At 42.8% G+C, this 17,283-nt stretch overlaps 1 protein-coding gene across 4 annotated transcripts in view; it reads right to left on the bottom strand.

The window, feature by feature from the left end:
* SORCS3 (sortilin related VPS10 domain containing receptor 3) overlaps nucleotides 1-17,283 on the bottom strand; it is a 281,108-nt gene that overhangs the window by 176,398 nt on the left and 87,427 nt on the right. The gene's annotated exons all lie outside the window — the stretch shown is intronic.

Below are 17,283 nucleotides of genomic sequence, written 5' to 3'. Positions count from 1 at the left end.
TAACTGCAGTGTCTGCAGGCTGGAGGAACACAAAGGGTGTAAACCTAACCCCTGTTACCACACCCCAACAGCACCCTGACTTTCCCCAGTCTTCCCTTATCCTCTCAGCCGAAAGAGTTGACACCAAGGTGTGCCAGAGCAGTGATCAGATCAAGGATACCTTTGTTATACCACACACATACCACTCCATTTCCAAGATAAAGCTGTCTGCAAAAACAAAAAACATTTTTTTTTCTTAGCTGCTCTGCAATCTGGATGAAAAAGGAACACCTCCCATAGCACACAACCTGAGGGGTGGCCAAGGTGCCAAATACCACGAGCCCTGCCAGCCCAGCTCCTGAATCACAGCACCAAGGCCTCCCCTTGCCATGCGTCCCCCAGCACTGCTGATACCCTGGGTCTCCTGTTCCACAGCTGCCTTTTCCAAGCTTTGGGGTTCTCAAACAAGCACGTAGCCCTGATTCAGGGGAACCACAACATAAATGAACAGGTGATCTAGAATCCAGAGAAGGACCTCCAGCAGCAAAACCAGATGCAGAGCCCTACCTTCCTGCTGAGCGTGGTCCCAGGCAACGACAGACCATTCTTCAGGAAAAACTGTTAGCCTCCAAAGATCAGAACAAGTGTACTCTGCAAGTCTCGTTGCTGTTTCACAAACACACTTTCCATCTCCAGCAGTCGTTTTTCAGGTATTTGAAAGATGTGAGTATGAATACTTGGTTGGGAGATAATATTAGCATTAATCAAATACTCCCATGCAAGAAATGTACTGAGTCCCACTGAGAATATCAGGACAGCAATGTTCATTTTATTAACTGATTTATAAAAACACAATTAGCAGCGGAATATGCCAAAGATCTGCTCCATCCCATAAATAAAGTCTATATCTGCCTTATTCCTTACTGAAAAATTTATGCTTTAAAATTTGGAGGCCGGATGTATTTTTGTGGATAATGTTCTCTGTGCAGAAAATCAAGAATGGATGTATATAAATGGAAAGATTTTCAAAGCCACCTACCTAATACAGACGCCCAATTAAATTTAATGAGTTGGTCTTCAGCTTAAGTGTGAAGTTTTGACAATCTCAAAGTATCTTAAGATTTCCTGTATGTGTTTTTGTCCGGAAATATGTTTCTTAAAATCTGTTTATGTGGTCCCTGATCCATTTTCTCAGCAGCACCTTTCCTTGAGCCACCCAGTACTGTGACAGACACTGTCCCGTGACCTCCCCAGCCAACCACACAACTTGAGCAATAAACACTGTACATCAGATATGCAAAAAGTTCTTACTGCTGATGATCTGTGAAGGAATCGGAGGCTGACCTTTCAAAAGTGCCAATCAGGGGAGTAAGAAAGCATGAAATCCTTGCAGACATTAACTGGAAGAATAAAGCTCTAATGCATCAAACTTTGAGTTTGAAGAGGCTGCTCAGGGCTTTTCACAATAAATGCTTTCGAAGAGACCGTGTTTAACTTTGTATTGAGAAAAAGTACACATATGGATAAACTTTGTCTAAAAGACCTAAAATGTTAATACTAATAATGCAAAGCTTTCCATTTCCATAATAGTGTGAATGCAATGACTTAAATGTTCCTTAGGAGAGTGAACATTACCACCTACATATCGCCCACTAGAAAAGCAAGAAACTCCAGATTTTATCCTGAACTTTACGCCTCTCCTGAAGTGGTCTTAGTCTATACCAACTACAAAAGCCAAGGGCGAAGGTATGTAGACCCTATTTCCAGTGAACGTGCTTCAAATATCCAGTGAAAGCAGAAGACATAGAAATGAAATTTCCCACGTTAAAGGTAGAGCTTCAGATTGTCAGAAAGCATCCACATCTCCCTCCTGAAGGACTCTGAAAGCACCTATACGGCTTCTGAGCTCCACAGAGGGCCACTTCTCACGCCAACTGCACGGCAGGGGCAGATTCACAGGGACTGAAACATTGCTCAAGTCTGTTATAAAAGAGATTGATTCTATGGGGAGAAGAAAAAGCAGCATGTTTGCAATATTTGTTTCCAACAAACTAAGAAAAATATCTGCACAATTCAATACTCCATTTGGCTTGCCTTCTTTCACACATGACCCTTAATAAAACAATTCCATATGAAGATCATTGTCTACGTTCTTCCTACAAAAAAGGGTATTTGAAACCAATCCACCCCTCACAAACATTTGCTTCTAGAAGGCCAGTATTTCAACAGCAGCTAATCTGAAAAGATTGAAAGCAAATTTCTGTTTACTGAAAGTCTATCATTGTCACTGTTGCATAACCAATAGCTACAAAATAGGGAAATATTAGGAAGGAGTTGTGCTACTAAAATTCATCTATGTATAGTGCTGGGAAAACCACACTTAAACAAAATAAAGTCAGATTTAGCTATTGGAGGTCCTTAACACAATGTAAATGCAGTAGATTTATACTCAATTCACTGACCACAAATTGGATTTTAATCAAATTTTGTTCTGTGTGGACTTTTCCCAAGAACTTGTCACTCAGTACACAAATAATCAAGTGGTCCAGTGAAGTGTATTCTTTGCAGGTAAGATTAAAATAATTAAGTATACAATTTGGTTAACTACAGGCTGAGACTGAATATGTCTGTTACAGGTCTAAGAATTTGATCCAATTCCTGCTGAAGTTGGTCACAAAAATCCCTTATTTGCCTCTTCAAGGTTGGATGTAAAAATCAGAACTAGAATAGAGAATTTTTAAGCTGAATATCAGCAATTCAGTGTAAACTTTCAGAATCATCAATAGTCCTGGTTGAAGATTCTTCATCAAGGTGTCTAGATGGACCAAAAGATACTGAAACCTCACCCTCTTGCCAGATAGGACATCCAGGCTTGTGCCAGCTCTGGCTCTTCAATGTGGGAGCCAGTTCCATGTCTAAGTGACAGACACGTCATTGCTCAAACCCAACAACACCTAACAGAACACGTTAGACCTATGCAGCAAAAAGAGCACAAGCATACAGAGATCTTCTTATATGCAGAGCAACTTGTCAAAGTGCCTCTCGTTTGGGCTCTCCCTTATCTCAGCCAGCTACTGACACCACACCATCACTTCTATTGTTTCACAGTGAATGGTGGTGAGGGACCTCCCACAATTTGCTCCATAAAAAAGCTCAGAGGGAATAAAGCCGTGTCTGCAGAATGTAAACAGAGATTTCATAGCACCAAGTCCTCATTTTTATCACATCAGATAGCTATTTCTTTCTAAAGGGAACTCTGAGGAAGCATAACTAAAGGTTAAGAGTTGCTGCAGCTTTGGGTTTATGATGGCAAACCATTTTTTTCCTGAACTACTTGCAACAAATGTTGCTAGGCAGAAAAAAAAAAAAAAAAAAAAAAAAAAAAAAAACACAATATAAACACTTGTAAATGCTCTGCTGAAAGGCGGAAAGGAAGAAGGCAACTGGTGCTGAAAGGACTAGATGAGGTTTTGATTTTAAAGCCCTATAAAAAACATAACAAGTATTTAATGGCAGAGAATCATGGTTGGCTTTTTCTCCTTAATGCATTGGGATCTACAATCCAATAAAAATATAATCCGTGCCTTATTTTGTGCAGGGTGCATCCTGCCACTGCACCTGAAAATACATTACAGAAGTAAGTAATACACTTGCAAAGCTACACTAAAATATGCTATAGTCCAGGGACAGAAATTAAAACATCCGCACAAAGGGCAGAAAGCTATTTTCAAGTAACTAATAGCACGAGAAAACACAATCTGGTGGTTCCAAATTGCAGAGGCATTTTTTGAGCCAGAACAGTCAGACCAGTAAATACCCTGCCTTCACAAATAGCATCCAAGCTCCTCTCTAGCAAAGATGAATAATTCATCTGCATACACACCACGCCATGTTACACACATAGCCATGAGGTACAAGGAAGACCATAGCATGCAAACAAATCCTCTAAACCTTATCTTACCATGGCTCTACCCCAATCTGCATGTGAGCAATCCATCACTCACTGCTTTCACTCCATGACATAGGATGACTACCAGAAAGCAAAGTAAGTTTGTTCCAGTCAACCTGTTCATACGAGGACTGTCTTTTTAGCATGACCCTTCCACCCTAGTACCAGGAGCTAAAGAAATCTCTGTCAAGGTGTCCTTGTCTGCGTTCACTGCTTTCCCTAGGATTATGTCTACAGATCTTCCATTGTTTAACTATACAAACAGAACAGCATTTTAGTTTAAACACTGATTTTTGCCACAGCTTCACATCTCTTAAAGAAAGTAAAGATTGAGATCATTCACATTCCCAAAACATTTTCATTTGTTTATTTTTTAACTCTTCCTCCAGGCGTTCAGTCAGCACTTTTGGCTTGAGAACAGCTGCTCCGACAGCACTCGCATGTTTCCAATATTAGTCCAGCACCAACTAGCTGACTTTTGCCCTCTATGGTCTTCATTGGATAATTAGTTGGGGAGCAGATCGAAGAGGCCAGATGACAGTTTTTCATGCTATCGAGGCACCAGACCCATGCAATCTATCAATCTGCGCTGCAATATTTTGCATGTTGATTGGATCTAATATACTGCAGGGAGCATGGCCTCGGCCTCCAGTTAACGCTCTTTATTGCGCACCATCCAATTTCCATGCCAGCTTCACTGTCCCATTAGCATAATATTCTAATGGGGACACTTCAAGACAAGGTAGGATGGGTCACAGGATGCAAAAATATGCTGAAATCGCTCAGGTAAATATTACTCAACCTTTCAGCTCCTTCCATCAGCTCCTAGTATGAAGCCTGTCTTGCTTCTCTTCCCACTGGATGGGGGTGGTAGGTTCTCATATCACAGGACCAGAGATTAGGGTTAAGAAAAGGCCTTCAGTGTTCTCCCTCCCTCCCAAAGGTGAGTTTCACTAGGACAAGGCATCAGCCTTGAGAGGCTGTCTATAACCTGTACTTAAATTCTTCCAGAATGGAGACTTTCCACATTCCCAAGAAATCCATGCTCAGTTTTAAGAGTTATTCCGAATGCTCAACCTGCCTCTGCACTGCTGCAAATTAGCCAGTAACCGGAGGACAGATATGGGGGAGAAAGAAGAGAAACAGTCATCCTATGTGTAGGTCTATGTTTACATGACTTTTAAGAACGAAATGTCAAGCTTTTTTATTCCTTTAGCTGAACTTCTGTGGCCTGGAACCTCTTTACTAAAATTAGCCCTAGTTATAGTTATTGCCAGAGTATTTAATGCTGTACCAAGGCACCCTTCATAGATATGCCATTTACCACCAGAGAAGGGCACCATTTGTCACAGCAGAACCCTGGAGCTATCCACCAGCCCTGAGTCTTGAACATTTCTTCAAGTGTACCTCTTGGCTTCAGAAACCTCCACACAGATTATGCATTACTGGAGGCTGTGGGAGGAAATCCCTGCCTGAGCTCTGTAGTACAGCATCTGCGCCCAGCAGCCTTGGCACCCAGCCCAAGCAGCATCTCTTACCAGCTTCTCCCGAGGCACAGATTTCCAGAGGGCTGCCCCAGGAGTTTCACAGGCAAAGCTCCTGATACATGAAGGCGTGCTTCCCTTCATTACTTCTACAAGGCCAGACTGACAGTCTGGGAAAGGGCCTTGAAAGTTTCTGAATTCCTCAGAATTTGGATCCTATGTTAGTAACCTAAGTAGAGCAACCTCTTTAGACATATTTCATCTCTCCAGGTTAGATAACCATGTACAACCACTAGTAGTGCACAAATTCTTCACAGATTTCAATAGTTTCTTTTGCCCTTCTAAGAAGCATTTGCAGGTCAAGTGAACCGTAACCCTCCTCTTTGTATCATCAATGACAGTGAATCATTGAGCACTAATCCTTAAAAATGTACACAAAGCACTGATCTGTGACCCTTTTCCCAACATGTAGGCACTCTGGAATAACCCTCAGCTGAACACCTGGAAGCACAGATATAAAAACCATCTACAACTCACAAACAGTTCAAGTGGAAAATAAAAAATGCAGGACGAAGGCAACCCTTTCTCAAACTAGAAGACTGTCTTGCTCATTGCTGGGATACCTGGGATATTCCACTATAGCAAGCCACTCTGTGCAGAGATTTACAGAAATTTAATAGAAGGCAAGGGACTGTTATGGGTTTGGGTGGCTTGTGCATGCACCCACTTGCTAATTCTTCTGTAATCAGAGGCATGGGAAAGTAGTTTTCCAAGAAAGCCATTTGCACTGGTCTCATTTTTTGGAAAAGCTGCAGAGAGAGTTGACCTTCCAACAAGTTTTGGTTTTGTGCCTACTCCCAAAATCCCTTGCAGATTTTCACCAAGTGCAGTGACAAAAGTTCAGGTATAAAGAAAAAAATCAACATATTTCTGACTTCAGTCAGCCCTGAAGTGCATTCTTAGACTTTTGTTACACAAAATCAGATGTTTTTAGGAAGCATCCAACCTTTAAGATTCTAAACAGGTGGTTTTGTTTGTTTGTTTGTTTGTTTTTGCCCACAACAGAGAGCTTTGGAGAATAAGCACCAGGAGAGAGAGGAAGGTTAAAGATGAACTCCAAACATTTTTTGGCCTAGGGTCACAATGTATTTTTTTCTTGTCCTAAAGAGAACAAGACCCTAGGCCAAATTCCAAAAGGAAAAATCAAGCACAACTCAGTTTTCCTGTCCCTTTCACGTGCACAATTTTCTTTCCTCTCACAGCTTCCTGAACTAACCTTACATCCCAATAACGTCATTGACAATGTCCCCATTCTACATAGGTTTATGGGACTCTGAATTTACTTGCATTGCAAATAATATCTTGAGCAGTTTAAAGACAGAATTGTAGTAGCGAAGCAACAAAGAGCAACACATCGACACTTCCAGACAGGGATCTGGAAAGTCTTCATACACTGGATTGCAGCCACCATCCTCGCTTGCGTGGGCCACACATCACTGCACACCTCCGTGACCAGGCACAAACAACAGATGGTTTTATAACAGGTGCCTGTGCTGCCCACATTCAAGTCAGAAAGAGGAAAACAGTGGCTGGAAACCTACAGCCATTCTGTGCAGCAGGTCAGGCCAGCTGCCTCTGCCTTCTGAGGCAGCACAAAAAGCAAAGGCTCCACACTTCTGAGTTGGGAGAGCATAAGGCACTCAGGACATTTAGATTCATGAAATTAAGAACAGTTTACGCAACACTTCTGAAGGGAAATCCCATGCCTCCCAGTCTTGTTTGCAGCTCCCTTAACATGAGAATTATTAATCACATGAAGAAAAAAATACCTTACACTGCAGCAGTCCTTCAGAAAGCTTTTAAGTCATCACATTAACTGAAATTCAGCGAAGCCATTAAGCCGATTTTCCCCAAAGTCAGCTTTCTCCCAGATTTTCCCTAGTGTTTCAAATGGCCATGAGACTCAGTGCAATGCTCTGGGAACACCTGGCCCGTGAATTACAGCCAAGCAAGGAGAAGCCATTCCCTTTAAGGTGAACAGGCTTCCTAGCAGGTCCTATTTAAGCCACTATTTGGAAGTGATTCTGTACTGCCTGATTTCTAATTCACATGCATCACAACCAGGTATACAACCCTGGTCCCTCAGACTGTACATTCCCAGCAGCCTGACCACTGTGGTGTTGTCAAATCCCCTTCTTCCACTCGCAAAGGCACCTTATGCTAACTTTAGAGAAGCACTTTCTGAGATCAATGATAATTGACTGATTAAGTATGCCTAATGCTGCCAGAATGCGAGCTGATTGTGTAATGGTACTAATTAGTAACTGCCAGAGCTCATTCCAATTATTAACCTTTATGAATGTCATTTTTGAAGATAAGAGTTTGTAACATGGCCTACTGCAGCATTTGTAATGATTTTTGTCACACGGATGAGAAGGAACAGTGACCACTGAGACTGAGGTAAAGGTAGCACAAGAAAGAAGCCTGAGGAGTGAAGGTTTTTACTGCAGCTTCCTACAAAGACTTAGCAATGGAAACATGGAGTGTCTGTACTGAAGAACTCAAGAACCCACTTTTCCATGAGACCTCAGCTGCAGCAACACCATCGCCAAGCACTCCTCAAGAGCTTCCTAGCAGTGCAAGTACCAAATCAGCTGCTTCATTTCCCAGTGGGCATGCCTGCAAAATACCTTGCCCAGTGACGCTCAGGGAGCAGACACACAAAAGCAGAACATTTTTGCTGTTGTACATCAAGGTAAAGCACCATTCCAGTGTATGCACAATCACAACTCTGTCAGTATGCTGTGCAATAGAAGATATTTCACAAGTTTTTCTGAGCCATGGTCAGCAGGGTGCACATAACCTGCTTGGATCAGACACAGCAAAACAATCAGGCTAGGCCACAGCCCATTCACCTTCATCCTCTTGATATATAACTATCCCACAGACAAAACAAGCCAATTTTCACTATATAAAGTAGGAATACTTCCAACAAGGAAATATGGGTTTCTAATATCTTGCCACCACTCCAGAGAGAACCGTGTTACACAGTGAGACTCTTGCTCATCACCATTAAAATGCCACAAGAGAAGACATGAACTTCCCACATGGTGTGAATAACACCCCTCTGCCCCTATGATGAGGTGGTGTTGGCACAAAGCACCCTCCAAATCCTCAGAGGCAGATGGTCCACCATGAACTCCCCAGCTACGTGTTCTTCCAGAAAGAAAAAGAAAGCTCATTTTGCTTTGTTTCCCTTGCCTAGCATGAAATAGAAAACGTGCTCTTGTGAGTACAAAGCTAGATGTGCTGTGTTAACACCATATTCCTCATTGACATCTCTTTTGCCTTTATTGGTTACAGATAATAGAACCAATGGGATTTTAATCTTCCATGGGGCATTTATTCTCTACTCTGCTGGAGACACAGTGAATGATGTACCATGGTCTGCTGCTTACTCTGTAGCTTTAACTACTCCATGGTAATAAAACATTATATCTGAAACCCTACATTTTAACAAATGATCTGCCTGCCTTGGCTCTTCTCAGCCATGTTTACAGCTGCAAGTAACCCAAGGAAAGGAACGTCCTCCTACACACTGGCTTTGCAGACACCAGTCTCTGGGGCACCTCAAAAGGTCAACAAGCTTGACCGTGATCCCTGAAGTAATTGCCCAAGGCCAATGGATGGATCATGGTCTGCTAAAGTCCTCAGGGAACACGTATATGCTCTGCTGCTGAGTCAAGCTGTACAATTTTCCAATTCCCACACCAGGCCTCAGGGCCGAAATCCTGTATGCAGATGTCTCTTCCCCACGGTGTTCCTGACTTCTGCTCTGAACCTGCTGCTCTTCCCTCTCCAGGACCAACAGTCAGCCACAGTGACAACCAGGCTTCCTTCTTAGAGCAAAGCACTACTATTTCCAACATTTCAGAGAAAGAGAAGCAGGAGGATAGACAGTAAGTGTGTTTCTCTTTCTGCGGGACCAATTACTCCTTCAGAGCTGCAGATTTGAAGTTTTGACCCCCTGTTCCAGTGGTGGGTTGCTCTTCCCTTCTCCATAGTTCTCCAGGTAGCTTTTGAACTTCCCAGTGCTTGTGCAAACTTGTGCTGCCAGATTCCCTTTTGCAGTTACAGATGGCACTGGTCCTGCCCCACTTGCCTGCACAGCACGGTGCACAAGCACAGGCCACCTCAAGGGATGCAAGTCCATGGCAAGGCCCTGGGCCATGAAGAGGCACAGCTGAGCTGCACACATCCATTTAAGCCCAACCAACCCCGCTGTGAAGTGCCTTACCCCTGGCAGGAGTTACAGACAGCTAGAGACATTCACATATTAAACATACCAGAACTCACACACAAACGGTCACAGTACCCATCTCAACCCCATACAAAACTAGTACCTGACTTTGGGGTAAGGTTTGGCACTAAGACCCCAGCCACCTTCCTTTAGCCAGTCTCCTATTATTTTCCTTACAGACCCGCTGAGCTAAACTGTGAGATCCATACAAGAAAATTTAACAAGCCAGCTACAGATCTCAAGATTTATTTGTGGTGCAATATCCCTGAACCATTCCAGTGCAGCACCACATTTGCATCTCCAACCAGACCTGTAGGATGCTGAACGCGCAGCTCCTGCAGACAGCCTGTAGCTAGATTCAGGCACCTGGGTAATAAACTTCAGGGACAACTGGATACAACCAACTATTAACATTAACAGAGGCAATTTCCTATGGTAACTGGCCATCAAAGATCCAGAAACAAGCCCTAATAATCCAGTTACAGAATTGTCTCACTAACCTTTTACAGTTTTTATTCCGAGGGAAAAATCCCACATGTAAAAATGCACCAGGTTCCTCTGATCCCGTAGTTTATAGGAGCTTTCATTTTTACTTCTTGGTCAGGCATATACAGTAAAAGGTCAACTGAGAGATTTTACAGATGAACATGTGATAAGCAAATAAATCAAAGGCTACCTTCCAGGCTGGGGGAACGTAGCTCTTTGTAAATATTACTTGGAGGAGTGACCGTTTGATACTGTGCACTTATTAACTTCATTAGAAGCCTAATGAACATACCTCAGAGATAATGAGAGACAGAGCAGACTCAAAGAAAGATGGAAAGATTTCTTGCATCTTTTTTTAACAATGTTTCTCCATCCTTCAGATTATTTATAGACATTATAAAATGGCAGAGCATTTGGGAAAAAAACACAACATAATAAAACACCAATATAAACAGACACAACCCATGTTAAAGTACTAAATCCTACCAGCCACTGTACAAAGTAAAGATTTATATGACTTGGTCCCAAGCCTAATTGGAAGAAAAGTCAGGGAAAGAGGGAAAAGGGAAAAGAACAGCTCACTCAAAGAGAAGCAGATCACACACACTGATGGAGAGCCTCGTAGATAGGGGAACTGCATCCCCCAGCTAGCTGTGAGGTGGCACCAACACAGAAACAGCGCGGTGCAAGTACCTGTTGTGTTGGCTCATGATCCAGCCCTGACTGCCTGGGGAGTAAGTGGAAGTGTATTTCCATACAACTGATCAGAGGCTATCTGTGGCTCAGAAAATCCTCTGAAGTTTTCACATGTAATATAGTCCTTTTTTTTTGCTTCTATGAACTTGCTGAAACCACACTTGAACCCATGTGAACCTTAGCTACCAAAATATCCTCCAGCAAGTAGATCCGTAGATTAAGTATATGTTATCATAAGAACCAAAAGTCTTCCACCTGTTCCCAACCTGTCTGATTTTCCTTTATTCTTCACAGGCTCATAGAATGGTTGAGGTTGGAAGAGACCTCTGGAGGTCACCTGGACCAACCCTTCCCTGCACAAGTGGGGCCACCTACAGCAGGCTGCCCATGACCACGTCCAGACAGCTTTAGAAAATCTCTAAGGATGGGAACTCCACAACCTCTGGGCATCCTCTTCCAGTTGTCAGTCACCCACACACTACAAATTGTTTCCTGATGTTCAGACAGAACCTCTTGTGTTTCAGTTTGTGTCCATTCCCTCGTCCTGCCACTGGGCACCATGGAAAAGCATCTTCATTACATGCTCCCTTCAGGGATTTGCATACATTAATGAGATCCTCCAGGCCTTTTCTTCCCTGGGCTGAACAGTCCCAGCTCTTTCAGCTTTTCCTCACATCAGAGATGCTCCAATCCCTTGCTTTACTAGAGATCCTATCCACACCACCGAATTCTGTAAGATTTTTTTTATGTTCTTTTCTGGGCACCTCTTTTCAAGCTTTCCAAGTCCTACTAGATCTGATCTAGCATGAAAGTTCTTATGTGATTTATTATAAAAGTCCTTGTTTTGCAACTATTTGCATACTTGTAAGTGAATTTAATGTGTGGTTTTCATTAATATTGGCACATATCCATGTCGAATGTATCTGCTACTAATCTGTGCCAATGAAAATCCTCTGCATGGTAAAAAAGCGATCAGAGAAAGACATTAGTAAGGCCAAAACAAATTCATCTTTAAGTCTGGCTTCCTGCAAAAAAAAAAAAAAGTTTTGCAGTCAGTATCCAAATCTAATTAGAATGTAAGATGAGATAACTCAACAAAAGGAGCAGCTCTCTAATGAGAGCAATGGAATCGTTGTTCCAAATGATAAAGAAGGGATGGAATAGCCAATTCCTGTTAACAGATGCATCTCTGCTGATGCAGCAACAGTCACAACACCCACAGGATCTGCAACAGCAGGTTCTTGGCTACAAAATCCCTCCTGAACGCTGCCTTGCTACATTTCTAGTAGTAGGCAAAGCACTACAAACACCTTTTACCTGTCAGAGACAAGTAAAGACCCTGACAAGATGAATTCACAGCAGCTGCACCACTTCAAGACGACATTCACTTTTGGCAAAACTCCCCCTGGCCCTCCCAGCCACTTTCCCCAGGACTAGATATGCCTGGGAACACCATCTAAGCTGAAAATACATTTCTTATGAGATAGCATGTCTTCATTATTGAGGAGCCCATAATCACAGAAATTAATTCAAAGACAGAAAAACCACATCAAACATCATCATATAAGCTACAAAATCAGGGGCAGCCATACAGTTCTGGCTTTCTAAAAACCTCTCTCCATCTTCTGCATCCCCCAGCCAACAAATTTTGTTAACTCACACCGAGACTCTCAGGCTTGCATCAACACCAGAAACATATCTGGGCATTAATTATCTTACATTTCCCTCTCCACCATCCAGCTTTCTGGAATGGAAAGACAAGAGATCTAGACAGGATCTGGCTGAAAAGACTGGCTGGAAAATTCAGTTACTTCAAAGCCGCCAGCTGGGCAATGGATGAAGAACTTACCCATGATGTGGAAGCCTCAAATCCCACAGTTGCATAATACAGCCCCCGTAGGTCAGATCCAGAATCTGTACTGCCCACTAACCTCTCACACAGAATATTCTGGAGAATTATAAGGAACAGCAGAAAGAGCATGATTCTTCCCATGGTCCTCCCCCAGCTCTCTCGACTCAGAGAGTCAAACCACAACAATGCTGTGGTGTATCATGTATTCAGAACAGTTCCAGGCTATTCCACCCAGAGCACCTGAAATACGAATAGCTCATTACTGAGAAAGAGATAACGAAGGATGGATGATGTTTCTGCAACACCGCACCAAAGGCTGTAGACCTGTCTGTTCCTTGAATGCCGTATCATAAAATAATTACTGTATGCCAGAGGCTACAGCCACACTATCACGTTTAACAGCCACCAGCAGAAATATCCCCCATTAATTCACTGAGTCCCCTTTTTGAAATCCATTTACGCTTTTTATTATTTCTGCCTCACAACATCCTGTAGCAATGAGTTACACAATTTAATTACTTGTGGAATAAAAAAGCACTTCCCTTTATACTCACTCAGAGCAAGGGCTTGAACTTGGATCTTCCACACATAAGATTAGTATCAGCCTCTCCCTGGAGAGATTCGCAGTCTCTCCAATTGGAGCTCTCTGGTAGAGTATAAATAATTCAACAGATACCAGGAAGAGAAGAAAAGAGAGATGGCTGCTTAGCGCTCTCACCTGAAATGTAAGAAAATGGATGCAAAACAAAACTCACTTTTGCTCTTTTCTCCATTTTACCTGGAATTCTACCTTGGTCTTAAGAACCTTCCCTCAAATAATTTGCAATTTGATTAATTCATTTCCTCTTACCCACTTGGTTTCTACCCAGAAAGCAGGATGTATCCCAAAATTCCCCAGCCTACTTGGGAACTTGAACACACCGATAACCCAAATAATTTATAAGATCAAAACTGATGTACAATCAAATAACCTTTCTAAATCTAACACACAAGCTCCTTATGCAAAAATATCTGCAATATCCACCATCAGTAGCCAGCAACATTTTCTCTCAGAGCTACACGTGTGATGTTGATAAATTCAGCAAAGCAGCCCTACTTTGAAGCTCCAGCAGATGTGTGGATGAAGCACACCTTGAGCAGCAAGCACACCGAAATATGAACCTGTGCTGCCACCACAGACTGACATGCAGCACCCTCACCAAATTGAGATTCCGTGGCAGAAGGTAGTCAAAGCCAAGACTTACCTCTGTCTTCAGAGAATCACAGATATGAATAAAGCACTCTGAATACTGGTTAAAGTTTTTAATTAACAGCCTAGCTAAAACACCACTGCATTCTGCAGTTTTGTTTTTATTAATTCTCTCTGATTCAGCAGGAATTCCACTAAGGAATAGGGATGAGCAGATGCAGGGGGAAGCACATTAATAAATCATAAGTGTCATTAAAATTTGTAAACTAATATCTTCTGGGAAGTCTTGGCAATTAGTCTCAGAGCTTTTTTGGCAAACAAAAAATTAATAAAACCAAAAGGTCCCACATCTGATGAAATCTCCACCCCCACAGAAAGGTCACTGATGGAACAATTAAGAGACACAACAAATAGGCCATCCAGAAGGCTGGTTCACAAAAGACAAATAAGCTCCACGAAACAAGACAAAGGCATTTTAATAAACAAGGGTGGGACTTGGACCTACACACCACCCGAAGACATTTAGGAAGGCTTTAAGACTCAAATTTGCTGGGCTTCTACTTTTAGCATGACTTTGCATTGCCTCTCTTGGCTCCCTCCATCACTGAGGCAATGTTAACTTCATTACTTGCTAAAGCAAAGAACCAGCAGAAAGCAGAGGTGTTAATGTGACTATTCCCTTGCAGAAACATCCCACGGGACGTAATAGTGCTAGGGAAGCAACAGGAAGGAGACAGATGGAAATTCTCTCCAGAAGTTAGTCAAACAAAAAATGAAATAAAAAGGCCAACTCATTTTCTGTTACCATTACTGAGTATACCTAACTAAAACACAGTCCTGAATTCAAAATAAGACTATTAATTTTCATTATTGCTTCTCAAAACAAATACTTAAAGCAGTTTTGCCCAATTTTATCCATTTGTTGCAATGCCAGCATCTCTTTCAATTCTGAACTGCCAAAAATGTACGCTCTGGACACCACCTGGGACATTCAAAGAGGGGTGACACTATGGTTTATTCCATTCCTCTTTATTTTTTTTAATCCCATGGACATTTATTTTGAGACACACAGCCCAAACAAATCAAAACAATCCTATATATATATGCATTTTCTGAAGTCCACACAAACAAAAGACTGAAGTCTCCAGAAAGCCATAATCAGAAGGAAAACGAATCACCTCAAACCAGAAAAGTAATTTTGAAACAGGTCATAATTAGTTACTTCAAATGATTTCACTTGTACAGTGGGATACAAAGGTGAATGGTTATCACCATCTAATAATCAGCAATTTGTAACCCTCCTGTCACAGATACCCCCTGAAACCAGGGAACACAAGGAAGCTAAGCCACCTCTTTATCGCTCTTAATAGTTATGAAAGGAGTGCAGAAAAACCATTATATGCATAGCCTTTCGTGAACATTTAGCATCCCTACGGCATCCCTAAGGCAATGCCCTTTACCCATTAATTTCTCTCCTGGCTGATACTCAACAACTCTTTCCACCTGCCAAGCTTTCTCTCCTGCTCCTCTTTCTGAACGAGGCAGGACCCGCTTTAGTGCCTGCTGCAACACATGCACAGCTGGACAAGCACAGATGTCGGGAGCCCCTGCCAGGCCTGATCAGTCAGCTCGAGCATGAGAACAAGACCTGCCAAACAGGCGTTTAGCCATGAGAGCGAAGAAGAAACTCTCACTCGGTTCAGGAATGCTGCATTTTCCGTTCTTTACAGGTAGTAACTACATAGCTCTTTAGGCCAAGGAACTTCTCTTTATTAAATGGCCACGATTTCATCTGGCAAAAGCTCGCTGAGGAGCGGGCCAACAGGCAGCTACTGTGCACCTCCCAGTAGTGGAAGCACGGCTCCTTTGCCTGAGATGGCATCTCGTGACTGACGGCAGGCTGCACTGAGCCAGGGACACCTGAGTCACCCACTGCAGGGAAAATATACATGTAAATCACCAAGAGTACTGGAGATAAAGAACTGAGTTATTTTGGGATGCTTCTGTAGTCCCACACGAATCCCAGCTCAGAGTGCTGGGAGCCCCATGGAACAGCCCTCACTCACACTCCTCTCCTCCAGTTTCCCATTCCCTTAGCTCTCCAAAGGGTCTGAACGTAGCAGCTTGCAACCCCAAAGGTTTTGACAGGTGACTCCTGTGGCCTAAGAAAACTAGCCACCACTGAGCTAGGCAATGTATACACACTAATAAATAACTGAAGTTACTGAGCTTTCAGAGACCCTGGTTTTTGAATCCAAGAGAGATTGGGGATGTGCTTGCACACTCAAGCTGGCTCCTTCCCTTGACACACTGATAGCTGATTGCAGATATGATGAAGCCCTTCTTTTAATCAGCAGATGAATTCTGCACTTTACAACGTTGTTAAAAATGCCAAATAAGATGCAGTAACAGGAAGGCATTACCACTCTGAAAACCAGCTCCATTAATTTTATGCCTGAATACAGTCCTGCAGAAAATAGCATATATCTAAAACGCATGCTGTCAGCGTAATGGTGGCAAACAATAGATATAATCAAATTTGACACTACTGCAGGGAGATGCCAGCTGGTCATGGTGGCTGTCTCGAGACTGCATTTCAATAAAGTGGGTTTCAGTGAAACCACGCTGCTCCATTTCAAAATGCATGGAACCTGACTGGCACCGAGCAAGAGGTTACGGCACAAAGCAGAAATTGCCCCTCTCAGCCCCACAGACTAAATAATGCATCACCACTGGGCCAGAAACTCTTAATGAAGCTCTGGCTGTGCCATGACCTGTTTCAGGATTAGCTTGCTTCACAAAGGATGACATGAAAATTTCAGTCATGTTCACTGAATATCCGCTGGTCTCTCCCTTCTTACCTATCTTGAAGGCAGCTACGTTTGGAGCAGGGAGATTAAACCCTGCTCCCAACAGGGAGCCATGGCATTTCACACCTGCCCTACCTGAAGCCAGCTCCATGCACAGCACACAAACTTGAGACATAGAAACCAGCGTGAACTTTGCAGAGTGAATCAGTGCAACTTTGCAGAGGAAAAAGAGGCTATAGGTACACCAAAAGATGCTGGTGGCCTGATGCCACCAGACAGCATATGAGGCTGAAATGCAAGGACGTAGGGAAAAATAACATACAGCCCTCTGGTAATTCAAACAGCACCGAAAGAACAGTGCGAGATCGAAGGCAGCTTGCAACCGAGCTGAGAGGTTTTACTCTTCTCAGCTCCAAGCTCAGGGTTGTAGCTGATCTGTTTTGCAGTTGCCTCTAGGAAAAAGCTGAAAAGTGATTTATTTCTGTTGTTTGTTTTTCAACTCAACACACAGGCTACGACAAACCAATCTCTTCAGGCA

The sequence above is a fragment of the Anas platyrhynchos genome, chromosome 6 (assembly GCF_047663525.1).
Source record: "Anas platyrhynchos isolate ZD024472 breed Pekin duck chromosome 6, IASCAAS_PekinDuck_T2T, whole genome shotgun sequence".
Lineage (NCBI taxonomy): Eukaryota > Metazoa > Chordata > Aves > Anseriformes > Anatidae > Anas > Anas platyrhynchos.
This window is presented reverse-complemented; position numbering and strand designations above follow the sequence as displayed.